Source organism: Heterocephalus glaber, unplaced genomic scaffold, assembly GCF_053883595.1.
Source record: "Heterocephalus glaber isolate CG9 unplaced genomic scaffold, H.glaber_assembly_v1.0 deba00000347, whole genome shotgun sequence".
Lineage (NCBI taxonomy): Eukaryota > Metazoa > Chordata > Mammalia > Rodentia > Bathyergidae > Heterocephalus > Heterocephalus glaber.
In genome coordinates this window covers 13,754,255-13,768,567 of record NW_028258143.1, presented here as the reverse complement: position 1 = coordinate 13,768,567, position 14,313 = coordinate 13,754,255, and the positions used below count along the sequence as shown (strand labels likewise).

At 39.5% G+C, this 14,313-nt stretch overlaps 1 protein-coding gene across 9 annotated transcripts in view; it reads right to left on the bottom strand.

Annotated features, from left to right (window-relative positions):
• Nckap5 (NCK associated protein 5) overlaps positions 1-14,313 on the bottom strand; it is a 915,317-nt gene that overhangs the window by 798,219 nt on the left and 102,785 nt on the right. The window contains exon 2 of one of the 9 annotated variants that reach the window (XM_087195904.1): positions 4,223-4,285. The exons of the other annotated variants lie outside the window; for them this stretch is intronic. The gene's annotated coding sequence lies outside the window, so the exon portion shown is untranslated. The remainder of the gene's footprint in view (positions 1-4,222; positions 4,286-14,313) is intronic. 9 annotated transcript variants of the gene reach the window in all.

Below are 14,313 nucleotides of genomic sequence, written 5' to 3'. Positions count from 1 at the left end.
ACAGCACAGGTGCTGGACATATTTGTAGAATTGGATTGAAAAAAATTTGCTGAGAAAGTCTAGTCACAAATTGTCCACATGGTAACATACCTATGAATTTACATTTTTTAAAACAATGCAGACATTCCAAGAAAGGGAATAGCATGATCTCAGTATCAAAATGAAAAATAAACTAGGATAATAAACTATGTTTGTAACCTACTTGGTATGTGCATTCTCTGAAACAGGCCTCTAAAAATCACCACTTCACCTTGATTTCATTTTGCCAGATTTCGTGCCTCCTCTTATCACCAGTCCACTTAAATGTGGTCGTTATAGGATATCCTGGCTGTGGTAGGCATTTCCCAAGATAATTCAGGGGAAATTAATACCATAACATGATTTTTATTTGTATGTGTATAGAATCTTCTCTTTAGCAATTTTGCTATTTCTGTCCCTCTGCCACAAAATCTCTACCAGGTATCACTCTTTTTCTTACTCAGAAAAAGAACTGAATTGCATTTCAAGTGGAGGAAACTCTGAGAGGCATGCCCATGCTGCTGTCAGAACAGAACAAAACATAACAGCAAAAAAGACTCACTGACAAACACGGATAGGCGGCAGCTCCCTAGGAAAAGCTAAATGTAGCAAGGAGGAAGGCAAATTGCCAGAGGGTAACCTGCAGGCCTCAGCAGGAACATCAGGTTGATGTCAGATGAAACCTGCCTTCCCTGGTAGAGACGTCAGACACAAAGGATGCTATTCTGACAAGCTGAAAGGGCAAGTATTGTCTCACACCTGAGCTCTGTTCAGCAGGAGAAAAGAAGTCAGATACCCAAATCAAGACAGGAAGGAAGGGAGAGAGACACAAAGGAAATAAAATAGAAATAGTAGCAGTAATCAGAAAGAGTTAATGATGACCCTAGATTGAGTTGAACAAATAGAAGGGGAGATTATGACAAAGGTAACCCCACCCCCCAAAAGATTTGCCTAGCTCCTGTCAAAATCATCCTTCTAAGAGTCCTGGCTGAGCGCCAGCAATCCTGTGACTATTGGAAGGTACCTAACAGTTCCTCTCTGGTGTCTGATGAACTAATTGTACCAGTGGTTCTCAAGCTGGGGTGATTTTGCTTCCCGTGGGTATTTGACAATGCCCAGAGATATCTATGGTTGTCACACTGGGAAGATGCTACTGTATGTAGGGAATACAGGCCACCCCCACAGCAAAGTGTGTGGTTGAAAATCTCTGGTCTAGCCAGGCATGGTGGTGCACACCTGTAATCCCACCACTTGGAAGGCTGAGGCAATTGCAAGTTTGAACTCAGCCTGGACTACATAGTGAGTTCAAGCCCAGCCTGGATGAGAAAAAGAAGTAAGAAGGAGACAGAGACAAAGAGACAGACAGATAGATCTCTAGTCTGCACCATTATTATCTGGCTCCAAATCTTCATTTCCATTTTCTGAGTGTCTGTGTTGACTCTGTCTCTCTTCATAAGACATGGACTACATCTGACATCTCATTCAATTGCTCAATATTCTGCCACAGATCTTTGCACACAGCAGGTAAAGTGTGAGCATGAGGAGAGAAGAGGCCAGGCTTGCTGTCCTGTAAGTCAGGGCTAGAGGTAATCATCACTTGGCAGCTTTCTTGCCAAACTTTGCAGATTATGAAATGGCACAGCAGAAACATCATCCCCATCTGAACAAAGAGCAAGGGGTGAGCTGCTCCAGTGATGCAGACAGGCTAGAAAATAACCCGCTAAGAAGAAACAGGGAGCTAGATAGTACATCATATCAGCCAATGAAAGCAAACAGATGAAAGGCCATTTCAATGTTTAAATGATACTATTAAACATCAGTCAGGACAAAATCTAAATGTCAGATGTGATGGTTAATCTTGACTATCAATTCAGTTGGATGGAGAGATGCCTAGGACATTAGTAAAGCACATTTCTGAGTGGGTCCCCATGACCTTGGGGACCACATCTGGTTCCTGGCTCCTTTTATCTCTGGCTCTTCCCCTGATCTCCATTTTCTGGCTGCCATAAAGTGAGCAGCTTTGCCCTGCCATGTCCTTCCACCATGATGTTTCTGCCTTGCCTGAAACCTCTGAAACCATGAGTCACAATGAACATTTCCTCCTTTAAATCATTTGTGTCAAGTATTATGCCCTAGCAATGGAAAGCTAACAAATATACCACACAAACCAGGTAAAATTGGTGCTGCTAGATCTATGCTTATCATTCACCTGGAAGTGGCTAAAGATGCCCTGGGCAGCTTTTGCTGAGCAGAAATAACATGGTGCACCATGTTCATAGTGGCACAGTTTGTAATAGCTAAAGCTTGGAAGCAGCCCAAGTGCCCATCAAGTGGAAACTGGATAAAGAAAATGTGGGGTTTTTTTATAAAATGGAGTACTACTCAGCCATAAAGAATGAAAAACTAGAGTCATTTATAGCTAAATGGATGCATATCGAGGCCATACTCTTAAGTGAAATAAATAGGACACACATGTGTAAATACTGAATAGTTTCTCTACTGTGAGAAACTGATAGTGTAAACAAGGGTTAAAATGATTAAAATGAATAATTGATAGTTTGAAATAGGAAAAAAGGTCCAAAGATGAAGGAGTGAAGGGAGGGGAAGGGGAAAGGAAAAGAGGGAAAGGAAAAACTATGAAAAAAGAAAAAAAAAATGGAAATGAAATCTATGTAAATAGGGAAGGGCGGAGGGGGTGAAGGGTGCACAGGTAACGGGGAAAAAAATAAGAACCAAGACACATCATGTACAGGTACAAACACCCAATGATAAATGTAAATGAATTGTATACCTAAAATGTACCAATAAAAGAACAACAACAAAAAGAAATAACATGGTGCATTTGTTCCCTCCACTCTCTCTCCTATAGTCACTCTCTGTCCTTCTCCTGCACTCTTGCTCTCTCTTGTACTTTCTTTCTCCTGCACTGCCTTTGTCCTGCATGCTCTCTCCCCTTCCCGTCTTTTCTATATCTTTTCCTCCATTCTAATTAACTAAGGAAAAGTACAAGCCACTTGCCCAGTGGATGTTGCAAGTGTCACCTTAGCCAAAAAGCCACCCAAGGCCCACCCCTTGCTCCCCTCCTAAAGCATGGGTCACATACTTTGTTACCTCCCAATGATGATTCCAAGGTTGTTGTGCCATGAGGGTAAGGGCCAGCTTTTTAGTGCTGTGACCACCATCAGTTCCCAGCACCTAGCAGAGCACCAGGCACATACTACATGCTCAGTAAGCATTTGTGAAACTATCAAAAGAGAAGACTTGGGTTCCTCTCAGATGAAGATAAACCATAGATAAAAGGTCCAATGGCTAGGTAGGCAGCATAGTGTCCAGGCAACCTCATATGAAGCCCAGTCAGGCACTTGATTATATTTTCCTGGGAAAAAGAGGAATCCAAAAAGTTCTTGTCTTAGAACACATACTGCATGTGAACTTCTGCATGCTCATTTCAAATAAAGGTAAAATGCACTTGAAGTTGCTTCTAGATATTTGTGATGTGAATTACAAAGTTCCCATAACACATTTTCCAAGATGCAGATTTTCTTTCTGTATCTATTTGCCTATGGCAAAAAACAAAAAGAGAACTTTAAGTCAGTCACTTGGGTTTTCTTAGGCCAATTGCTTTTTCAAGAATTCAGGTGGGTAGGACTATCAGAATTGGGATTCAAATGTTCCCTGTTGTTCTCACCTTGCCTTGAGGACAGAGCCTCACAACCTCTGGCACGAGAACTTGGAAGTGCTTGTTCCCTGGCTAATCCTGCTTTCTCTTGATTCAGTGGTGGTCTGGACTTTGCTTTAGAAAGTTCATTTCTTGTCTGGACTTCAGTGAAAATAATTACCTGTCCTTCTCTGGTGATGGCCACTGTGGCTTTGCAGGATCAGACAAATTCCCACTTACTATCTGGTCTAGGCAATGCTCTGAGATGCATTTTCAACCCATTCCCAAAGGAGCCTTCCCGTTTGGTTGAAATGATCCTCTGTGGGACTGTTCCTCCTTTCTTGTACTCTCTCTTCCCCCCAGCTGGCTTTTGGATTTTCCCTCTAGGAACTTCCTGAGACCTCTGAGCTGACTGCTGCACTTAGTTAGCATAGGTCACCTTGCATGTGCCCCAAGTCTGCTGCTGCCTGACTAGGCCATATCCTGGAGATGTACTCTCCCCTCTGAGTCCCAAGCAGATTTCCACAATCTGCAGGCTCAGCTCACCTCAGAGCTTCTGGCTTCTGCTTCAAACCTTCTCTTTCTCCCATCTCAGAGCTGTTCTCTCTTCTGGAAAAAGGGAGGGGAAGAAAAGATGAGCAAAGGGAACTGTTGAGTCTATTTGCATTCTCCTGTTCATCTTTTCCAGCAACTTTTGAACCTAGAAGTTAAGATTCCAACAGGTTAATTCATTGATGTGTTTCAGATAATTTCACACCCCTGTCCAGGACAACTAGAGGATCTCAACTGCATAGAAAATTACTAATAGATGCACAATAAAAATATAGCAAATGTACAATTTTGTGATACTCCAATTCATGTTAAGTACATAAATGTCCTTTTTAAAAATGGCTTTTAAGGTTATTTCATTGTTTAGAATGTTCTGTTTCTTATGATTGACCTATAAGAGGCTTTTTAATAAATCTTGCAGTTGTCCAGGACCAGGTGGGACACCTTCAGATGAGGACAGCGAAAGTAGGAAAGAAGGAAAGATGGATGTCCTCAGTTTTTGGTACCAAGATCTAGAGAAAGACAGCATGACCAAGCTGTTTAAGCATAATGAAACTACCAATATGGGCCCCAAAACTTTTCCAAATGGTATAGCTTTGTAAGACAAAGGTGAATTTTTTTTTTTACATTGATTTTCTAAAGATGTGCAAATTTCCCAATATTGGTTGAAAACACTTTCTTAGCCTAGAAGGTGAAAGTTGAGACTTGGGTCATCCCTCTCTCTTTCCTGTCAAACAAGAGCATGGGGAACTCTGCCCTTCTTACCCCAGTGGGGTGTTAAGGAGATCAAGTGAGATAAGAATGTGAGACTCCAATCTAAAATCAAGAGATTCTCAGAGGGCTTGCTATGGGTGTTATCTGCAGAGATTTGCCAAGGTGCTGTGTGTTCCTTCTTTTCACTGTTTACTTTTCCACTTTATTGACTCAAGAAAAATAGGAGTCAGACCCCTCCTTGAATGTGATTGCAGCCACCTCTGAACCCTGCCTGACACCAGGGCCAGGGATTGCCTTGCTACTGCTTCCAGTCCTTCTATTCCCCTGATGTTCTCTCCGGGATCCAGTTCTTGCCTCTTCCCTGATGACATCCCTGTGGATTATGTTCCATGTGAAGAATTGTTTTAACTATTTGCCTTCTAAAGTTTTAAGATATTGTGTGATAACAAGAAATAATCTCTTAAATCATTTTGTTAATTTCAACTGAGGACACTAAACTGTTTTTGTAATTGATTCATTTGGGAAAGGAAACAGTTTATCAAAAGGATATTCTCTTTATACAAGGAGGCAAGTTGCAGAAGTTAGGTGATTTAATTTTTTTACATAATTAAACTATTTTTCCTCTGTTTCACAGCTTTGAAAGAGTCCCTAAGTCTAGATAGGTCTTAGTTAATACTAGATATGAGGTTTTACACTCCTGGAAAGAATATTTTGTAAGTTGAATCTTTGGATTTACAAATTCACAAATAAGTATTTGACAACAATTTTGAAAAGCCATTATGTAAGGTGTTATGGAGGATAAAAAGATGTTAAAAATAAAATTCAAATTTATTTGACATACTTATAATAGTTGTCATAATTTATAAATAAGAAAACAGAGGCTCTTTTTGGCAGATCTTGGATTAAAATCCCAGGTCCTCTGACTTCAAACCCGAAATCCGTCACACTACACAACACTCAGATGTTTGTTTTGCAAGAAATAAGTGTTCCTAAAAGGAACAAATGCAAAGTGCAGCTTCATTCTGCCAGGGAGCAATCATTTTAACTGTGGTGATTGAAGAAGTTTTAGTACTGGTCATTCTAGTCAGTCCAGGGAAGAAGGACTGGGGTTTTGACAGTTTAAGGAGAAGAAGAAGGAATAGACACATAGAAGGTGTAGAGGTGAAGGGAAGCAAAGAATTTTTAGGGAATAGCAATTAAATAGCTCAATATAACCTGGAGCTCTAAGAAAAAAAACACCAAAAAGAAATAAACAATAAGTCAAAAAGATAGGTTGTAAAAGATAGGGTAAGGGTTTCAGATATCCTTCAATATCAAGTGTAAGCCATTGCATAAGTATTTGTGGCTGAGTGGTGGTGTTTCAAAGGGATGGCATGATTAAGCTTATGCTTCAGGGAAATATAAGATACATCCACACAGAGAGTAGGTGAGGACCAAAGAATTTCAGGACAGCGGTCCTCCCATTGGTCCAAAAAAGAATTCATAGAATAATGATATGAAGAATAAAGAGATGAAAAACACAATAACTAGAAAAATTCCTAAAATTTATAGAAGGCTGAGGAGTGGTAATCTTACATTTCAAAGTCCTACATTTCAAGCTTAGAGACATAGAAGATTGATGTCATAAATATAACCTTAAAGAAAAGAGGTCTGTGGGAGTTCAGGAGTTTCTAGATGAAGTAAAAGAAAAATAAAAACAAAAATAGCTAACATGAGAGACAAGGATGCCCACTATCACCATTCCTGTTCAAAATAGTTCTGGAAATATGAGTCACAGCAATTAGACAAGGGAAATAAATAAAAGGAATAAAGATAGGAAATGAGGGCCGGGGATTTAGCTCAGTGGTTACGGCACCTGCCTCACAGCGCAAGGACCTGAGTTTGATCCCCGGTACCAAAAAAAAAAAAAAAAAAATAGATAGGAAATGAAGAAGTTAAACTGTCATTATTTGCTGATGACATGATAGTTCGTATAGAAGGCCCAAAAACTCTGCTAAAAATCTTCTAGACTTAATTGACAGATTCAGTAGACTAGCTGGATACAAGGTCAACACTCAAAAATCAATAACCTTCTTGTACACAAATAACAGACTCACTGAGAGAGAAATTGGGGAAACAATTCCTTTTACAATAGCATCCAAAAAAATGAAATATCTAGGAATCAATCTAATGAAGGAAGTAAAAGACCTCTACCTTGAAAACTACAGAACTCCAAAAAAAGAGATTGAAGAGGATATCAAAAAATGGAAAGACATTCCTTGTTCCTGGATAAGAAAAGCCAATATAGTGAAAATGGCCATATTTCCAAAACTGTTATATAGATTCAATGCAATCCCAACTGAAAGCCCAAAAGTATATTTCACAAAACTAAAGAAAACAATCCAAAAATTCATTTGGAACCAGAAGAGACCTTGAATAGCAAAAGCAATTCTAGGCAAAAAAGACATGACAGGGAGTATCACAATCACCAACATGAAATTATATTACAAAGACACTGTGATAAAAACAGCATGGCACTGGCAAAGAAACAGACCCAAGGATCAGTGGAATAGATTAGAAGATGCAGACACAACTCCAAACATACTCAGCCACCTCATCTTTGACAAAGGAGCCAACCACCGTCACTGGAGGAAACATAGCCTCTAATAAATGGTGCTGGAAAAACTGGATTTCAACCTGCCACACATTAAAACTAGATGCATATCTATCACCATGCACTAAACTAAAATCAAAGTGGCTCAAATATCTAAATTTTAAAACAGAAACACTAAACTTGCTGGAAGATAGGTTAGGTAAAACTCTTGAAGACATTGCAATAGGAAAAGACCTTATGAAGAAAACTCCAGTAGCACAGGAACTAGCACAAAGAATCAACAACTGGGATCTCATCTTATTAAAAAGCTTCTGCACTGAGAGAGAAACCACCAACAAAGCTAAGAGATAATCTACAATGTGGGAAAAAAAATTTAACAGCTATTCCTCAGACAAAGGACTACTATTTAGAATATATAAAGAACTTAAAAAGATCAGACTTGAGGGGCATCTGGGCTGCCATCCATCCCACCACTCCTGGCCCAGAGGAAGGGGCTTCCAGCTTGCCACCCATCCCACTGCTACCAGCCCAGAGGAAGGGGCTTCCGGGCTGTTGTCCATGCTGCCGCTCCCAGCCCAGAGGTAGGGGCTTCTGGGCCACCATCCATCCCACCACTGCTGGCCCAGAGGAAGGGGGTTCTGAGCTGCTGACCCACTGCTCCTGGCCCAGAGGAAGGGGCTTCAAGCCTGCTATCCATCCCGGCACTCCTGGGAAACAGGAAGGGGCTTCTGGGCCAACATCCATCCTGCTGCTCCCAGCCCAGAGGAAGGGGTTTCTGAGCCGCTGTCCCACCCCTCCCAGCTCAGAGGAGGTGAGCTGCACGGGGGCCAACAGCAACCTGCACCACCGCATGGGTCAAAATAAGCAGACACGTAAACAAGACTCAAAAATAGACTTCCAGATCACCTACAGCAACCTAAAAGGGAACTGAGATGGAAAACTCTGATACTCAGCCACCTGGACTCCTGGAACTGACAATGAAAGAGGATCTAGAAAAAATGAAATCAGAAATAATTTCTTAGATAACAGCAGAGATTGTGCTCCTAGTGCAAAACATGATTAAAAAATCTAGAGAGGAGCTGAGGAATATGATGGAATCCCAACATAGGAAAGAAATGGCATCCATAAAACAGATGCAAATAGATTTCCAGGAGATGAAAACTCCATTGAAAGTCTACACAGCAGAATGAGCTAATGTGAGGACAGAATTTCAGATATAGAAGATAAGATTGCAATTAGTGACCAGGAAGAGAAAAATTGCTTCAAAATTGTAAGGGACCACAAGAAATCAATCAAGCAGCTGCTAGATGATGCAAAGAAGAATAACATAAGACTGATTGGAGTCAAAGAAGAAACACGAGAGAGTGGAGATGACATAAAAAAATTGTTCACAGAAGGGATGGCAGAAAATTTCTCAACCAGGGGAAAAGAACTTGACATACAGATAAGTGAGGCATATAGGACTCCAAATAGCCTTGATCAAAAAAAATCTACACATAGGCATATAATTGTTAAGATTCCAGAAACTCAACAGAAGAACAAAGTTCTACAAACAGAGAAAAGAAGCAAATCACATACAAAGGAAAGCCCATCAGAATCACAACAGACTTCTCAACACAAACCATCAAGGCAAGAAGAGCTTGGAGTGACATATTCCAAGCCCTAAAAGAAAACAGCCTCCAACCCAGATTGATGTAACCTGCAAAACTATCTTTCAAAATGGATGGAGAAATAAGATACTTTCATGACAAAGAGCACCTTAGGAACTTCATGAATACCAAACCAGCACTGCAGAAAATTTTAGAAAATATCCTTGGAACAGACAATGAGGAACACAACCCCAGGAAGCACAGCAGAATGAACCCATCGGGTGCGACAAGAAATTAAATGTAAAGGGAGAGAATCCAACAAAAAGAAAAAGTCATGACAAGGATAAGTCAATATATATCAGTTATCACCACCAATGTTAATGGTCTCAATTCACCAATCAAAAGAAAGAGACTGGCAGAATGGGTCAAGAAGCAAAATCCAACAATATGCTGCATACAAGAAACACACTTAATTCAAAAGGAAACTCATAGACTGAAAGTTAAAGGGTGGAAAACTATACTCCATGTGATGGGAACCTGAAAAAAGCAGGAGTAGCTATCCTCTTTGCAGATCAAATGGATTTCAAACCAACACTGATTAAGAGAGATGAAGAAGGACACTACATCCTTGCAAAGGGAACAATCCAACAGGAAGAGATGACAATCATAAATATCTATGCACCAAACACTAGTGTGTTCAACTATATAAAACAAATACTAATGGACATGAAAAGTCATATATGCACTAATACAATTGTAGTGGGGAACCTCAATACCCCACTGTCACAAATAGATAGATCAACTAGACTAAAAATAAGTAATGAAATACTAGAACTCAATCAAACTCTTGAACAAATGAACTTAACAGATGTTTACAGAGTCTTCCACCTCACAAAATCAGAATACTCATTCTTCTCAGCTCCACATGGGTCGTTCTCCAAAATAGGCCACATAGTTGAGCATAGAACATGTTTAAGTAAGTGCAAAGGAATGGAAGTCATCCTTGGTATATCATTAGACCATAGTGCGATGAATTTGGAGATCCATAGCAAAAGAAACTGGAAAAATTACATAAACACGTGGAAATTGAACAACAGACTTCTGAATAACCAATGGGTCACAGAGAAAATTGAAGAAATCAGACAGTTCCTTCAATTAAATGACAAGGACAATACAACATATCGGAATCTATGGGACATAATGAAAGCAGTCTTACGAGGGAAATTCATACCAGTGAATACGCATATTAGGAAAACAGAACGAGCCCAATTAAACAACCTGATGCTGAACCTCAAGCTTCTAGAAAAAGAAGAGCAGGACAAACCCAAATTTCATACAAGGGAGGAAATTATAAAGATCAGAGGAGAAATCAATGCAATGGAGACTAAGAGAAGGATACAAAAAAAATCAATGAAGCCAAGAGTTGGTTCTTCAAAAGAATCAACAAAATTGACAAACCCTTAGCCAACCTTGTCAGAAAAAGGAAAGAAAAGGCCCAAATCCATGCAATTAGGAATGAAAAGGGTGAAATGACAACAGACCCAGCAGAAATCCACAGAATCATCAATACCTACTTCCAGAACTTATATGCCAATAAGATGGACAACACAGAAGAAATGGACAGATTCCTAGATACATATGAATTGCCAAACTTGAACGACGAAGACCTAAAAATTCTGAACAACCCAATATCAACCAACGAAATTGAAAACATAATCAAAAACTTATCAACTAAGAAAAGCGCGGGCCATGATGGCTTCACTGCTGAATTCTACAAGACATTTAGAGAGGAACTGCTGCCACTACTGTTTAAACTCTTCAATGAATTTGAAAGGGAAGCAATACTCCCAAATTCATTCCTGGAAGCAAGCATCACCTTGATCCCCAAAGCAGAGAAAGACCCAATCGAAAAGGAGAACTATAGGCCAATCTCACTAATGAACACAGATGCAAAAATCCTTAATAAGATACTGGCAAACACAATGCAGAAGATCATCAAGAAGATCATACACCCTAATCAAGTGGGATTCATCCCAGGGATGCAGGGATGGTTCAATATACGCAAATCAATCAGTGTAATACACTATATCAATAGAGCCAAGGACAAAAACCATATCATAATCTCCATAGACACAGAAAAAGCATTTGACAAAATCCAACATGTATTTGTGATTAAAAACCCTATAAAAATTGGAATAGATGGTCTGTACCTCAAACTGATAGAAGCCATCTATGAAAAACCACCAGCCAATATCATACTAAATGGTCAACAACTGAAATCCTCCACACTAAAATCAGGAACAAGACAAGGATGTCCACTATCACCACTCTTGTTCAATATAGTTCTGGAAACATTAGCCACAGCAATTAGACAAGAGAAAGAAATAAAAGGAATAAAGATAGAAAATGAAGATGTCAAATTGTCATTATTTGCAGATGACATGATACTCTATATAGAAGACCCCAAGAACTCCACCAAAAGTCTTCTAGACTTAATAACCAAATTCAGTCAAGTAGCTGGTTACAAAGTCAACACACAAAAATCAATAGCTTTCCTCTACATAAATGACAGATTCACTGAGAGAGAAATAGGGCAAATAATTCCTTTCACAATAGCATCCAAAAAACTGAAATACCTAGGAATCAACCTAACGAAAGAAATCAAAGACCTCTTCTCTGAAAACTATAGCACTCTGGAAATAGAGATAGATAATGATATGAGAAAATGGACAGACATCCCCTGCTCCTGGGTAGGAAGGATCAATAAGCGAAAATGGCCATACTTCCAAAACTGCTATATAGATTCAATGCAATTCCACTTGAGATCCCAGCAGCATACTTCATGGACCTTGAGAAAACAATCCAAAAATTCATTTGGAGCAAGAAGAGACCCAGAATAGCAAAAGCAATTCTAGGTAACAAAGACATGGCAGGGAGTATCACAATCCCCAACTTGAAACTATACTACAAAGCTACTGTGATAAAAAACAGCATAGTATTGGCAAAGAAACAGACCTGAGGACCAATGGAACAGATTAGAAGATGCAGAAACAACTCCAGACACACTCTGCTATCTCATCTTTGACAAAGGAGCCAAATACCCTCACTGGAGGAAAGATAGCCTCTTTAATAAATGGTGCTGGAAAAATTGGGTTTCAACTTGCCAAAGATTAAAACTAGACATATATCTCTCACCATGCACTAAACTAAAATCGAAATGGATTAAAGATCTAAATATTAAAACAGAAACGCTGAACTGGCTGGAACAGAGGTTAGGAAGAACTCTTGAAGACATTGGTGTAGGAAAAGATTTTATGAACAAAACTTCAGTTGCCCATGAACTAGCGCAAACAATCAACAAGTGGGACCTCCTCTTATTAAAAAGCTTCTGCACAGCAAGAGAAACCACCAGCAGTGTGAAGAGACAACCCACAATGTGGGAAAAATTTTCACTTGCTGTTCCTCAGACAAAGGTCTACTATCTTGAATCTATAAAGAACTTAAAAAGATCAGATCTCCCAAATTTAAAGATCCAATCTGAAAATGGGCATCTGAAATGAACAGATATTTCTCAGACAAAGAAGTAGAAATAGCAAATAAATACATGAAAAATGTGTTCAAGATCACTGGTCATTTGAGAGATGCAAATGAAAACACACTGTGATTCCACCTCACCCCAGAAATAATGGCTGCTATCATGAAATCAACCAATAGCAAATGCTGGTGGGGCTGTGGGGAAAGAGGAACCCTGCTCCACTGCTGGTAGGAGTGTAGACGGGTGCAACCACTGTGGAAATCAGTATGGAGATACCTCAAAGAACTAGGACTGGAAGTCCCATTTGACCCAGCTATTCCCCTGCTGGTTATCTTCCCCAAAGAATTAAAAGAATCATACCACAGTGATATATGTGCACCCATGTTCATAGTGGCACAGTTTGTAATAGCTAATACTTGGAAACAGCCCAAATGCCCATCAACTGGAGACTGGATAAAGAAAATGTCAGGTTTTCTTTTTAATAAAATGGAGTACTACCCAGCCATAAAGAACTAGAAATTAGAGACATTTATAGCTAAATGGATGTAAATTGAGGTGATACTCTTAAGTGAAATAAATAGGACATACATGTATAAATCCAAATAGTTTCTCTGGTGTGAGAAACTGAAAGTGTAAATAAGGACTAAAAGTTATAATAGATAATGTGAAATAGGAAGAAAAGGGGCAAAGGGGAAGGGGAAGTAGGAGGGGTAGGGGAGAGGAAAGAAGGGAATGGAATTAATGTGAGAAAATGGAAAAATGGAAACAAAGTCTTTGTAAATAGAGAGGGATGGAGCAGTTGAAGGGAGGGCAGGGGAAGGGGGAAAAATAAGAACCAAGAGAAATTATATGAAGGTGCAAATTTCCAATGAGGAATGTCATTATATTGTATACCTAAAATGTACCAATGATTAGAATGAATAATTGATATTGTGAAATAGGAAGAAAAGGTCCAAAGGGGTAGGGGTAGTGGGAGGGGCAGAGGAAAGGAAAGAAAGGAAAGGAAAAATGCTGAGAAATGGAAAAAATGGGAACAAAGTCTGTGTAAATAGGGGAGGGTGGAGGGGGTGAAGGGAGGACTAGGAATGGGTAAAAAATAAGAACCAAGATGCATCATGTAAAGGTACAAGTTCCCAATGAGAAATGTAAATGTGCTGTATACCTAAAAGGTACCAATAAAATAATTTAATAAATAAATACATTAGACTCCCCAAATTTAAAGACCCAATTCAAAAATGGGCATCTGAAATGAGTAGAATTTTCTCAGACAGAAAAGTAAAAGCAGCAAATAAACATACGAAAAAATGTTCAATATCTCTGGTTATTTGACAGAGGCAGGTGAAAACAACACTGAGATTCCACCTTACTCCAGAAAGAATGGCTGTTAGCAAGAAATCAACCAATAACAAATGCAGCAGGGTTATAGGGAGAAAGGAACCCTTCTCCATTGTTGGTGGGGGTGCACACTGGTGCAACCACTGTGGCGATCAATATGGAGATACCTCAAAAAACTAGGTCCCAGTTGACCCAGCTATACCCCTCCTGGGTATCCTCCCAAAAGAATTAAAAGAATCATACCACAGGAATATATGTGCACTCATGTTTATAGCGGCACAGTTTGTAACAGCTAAAACTTGGAAACAGCCCAATTGCCCAT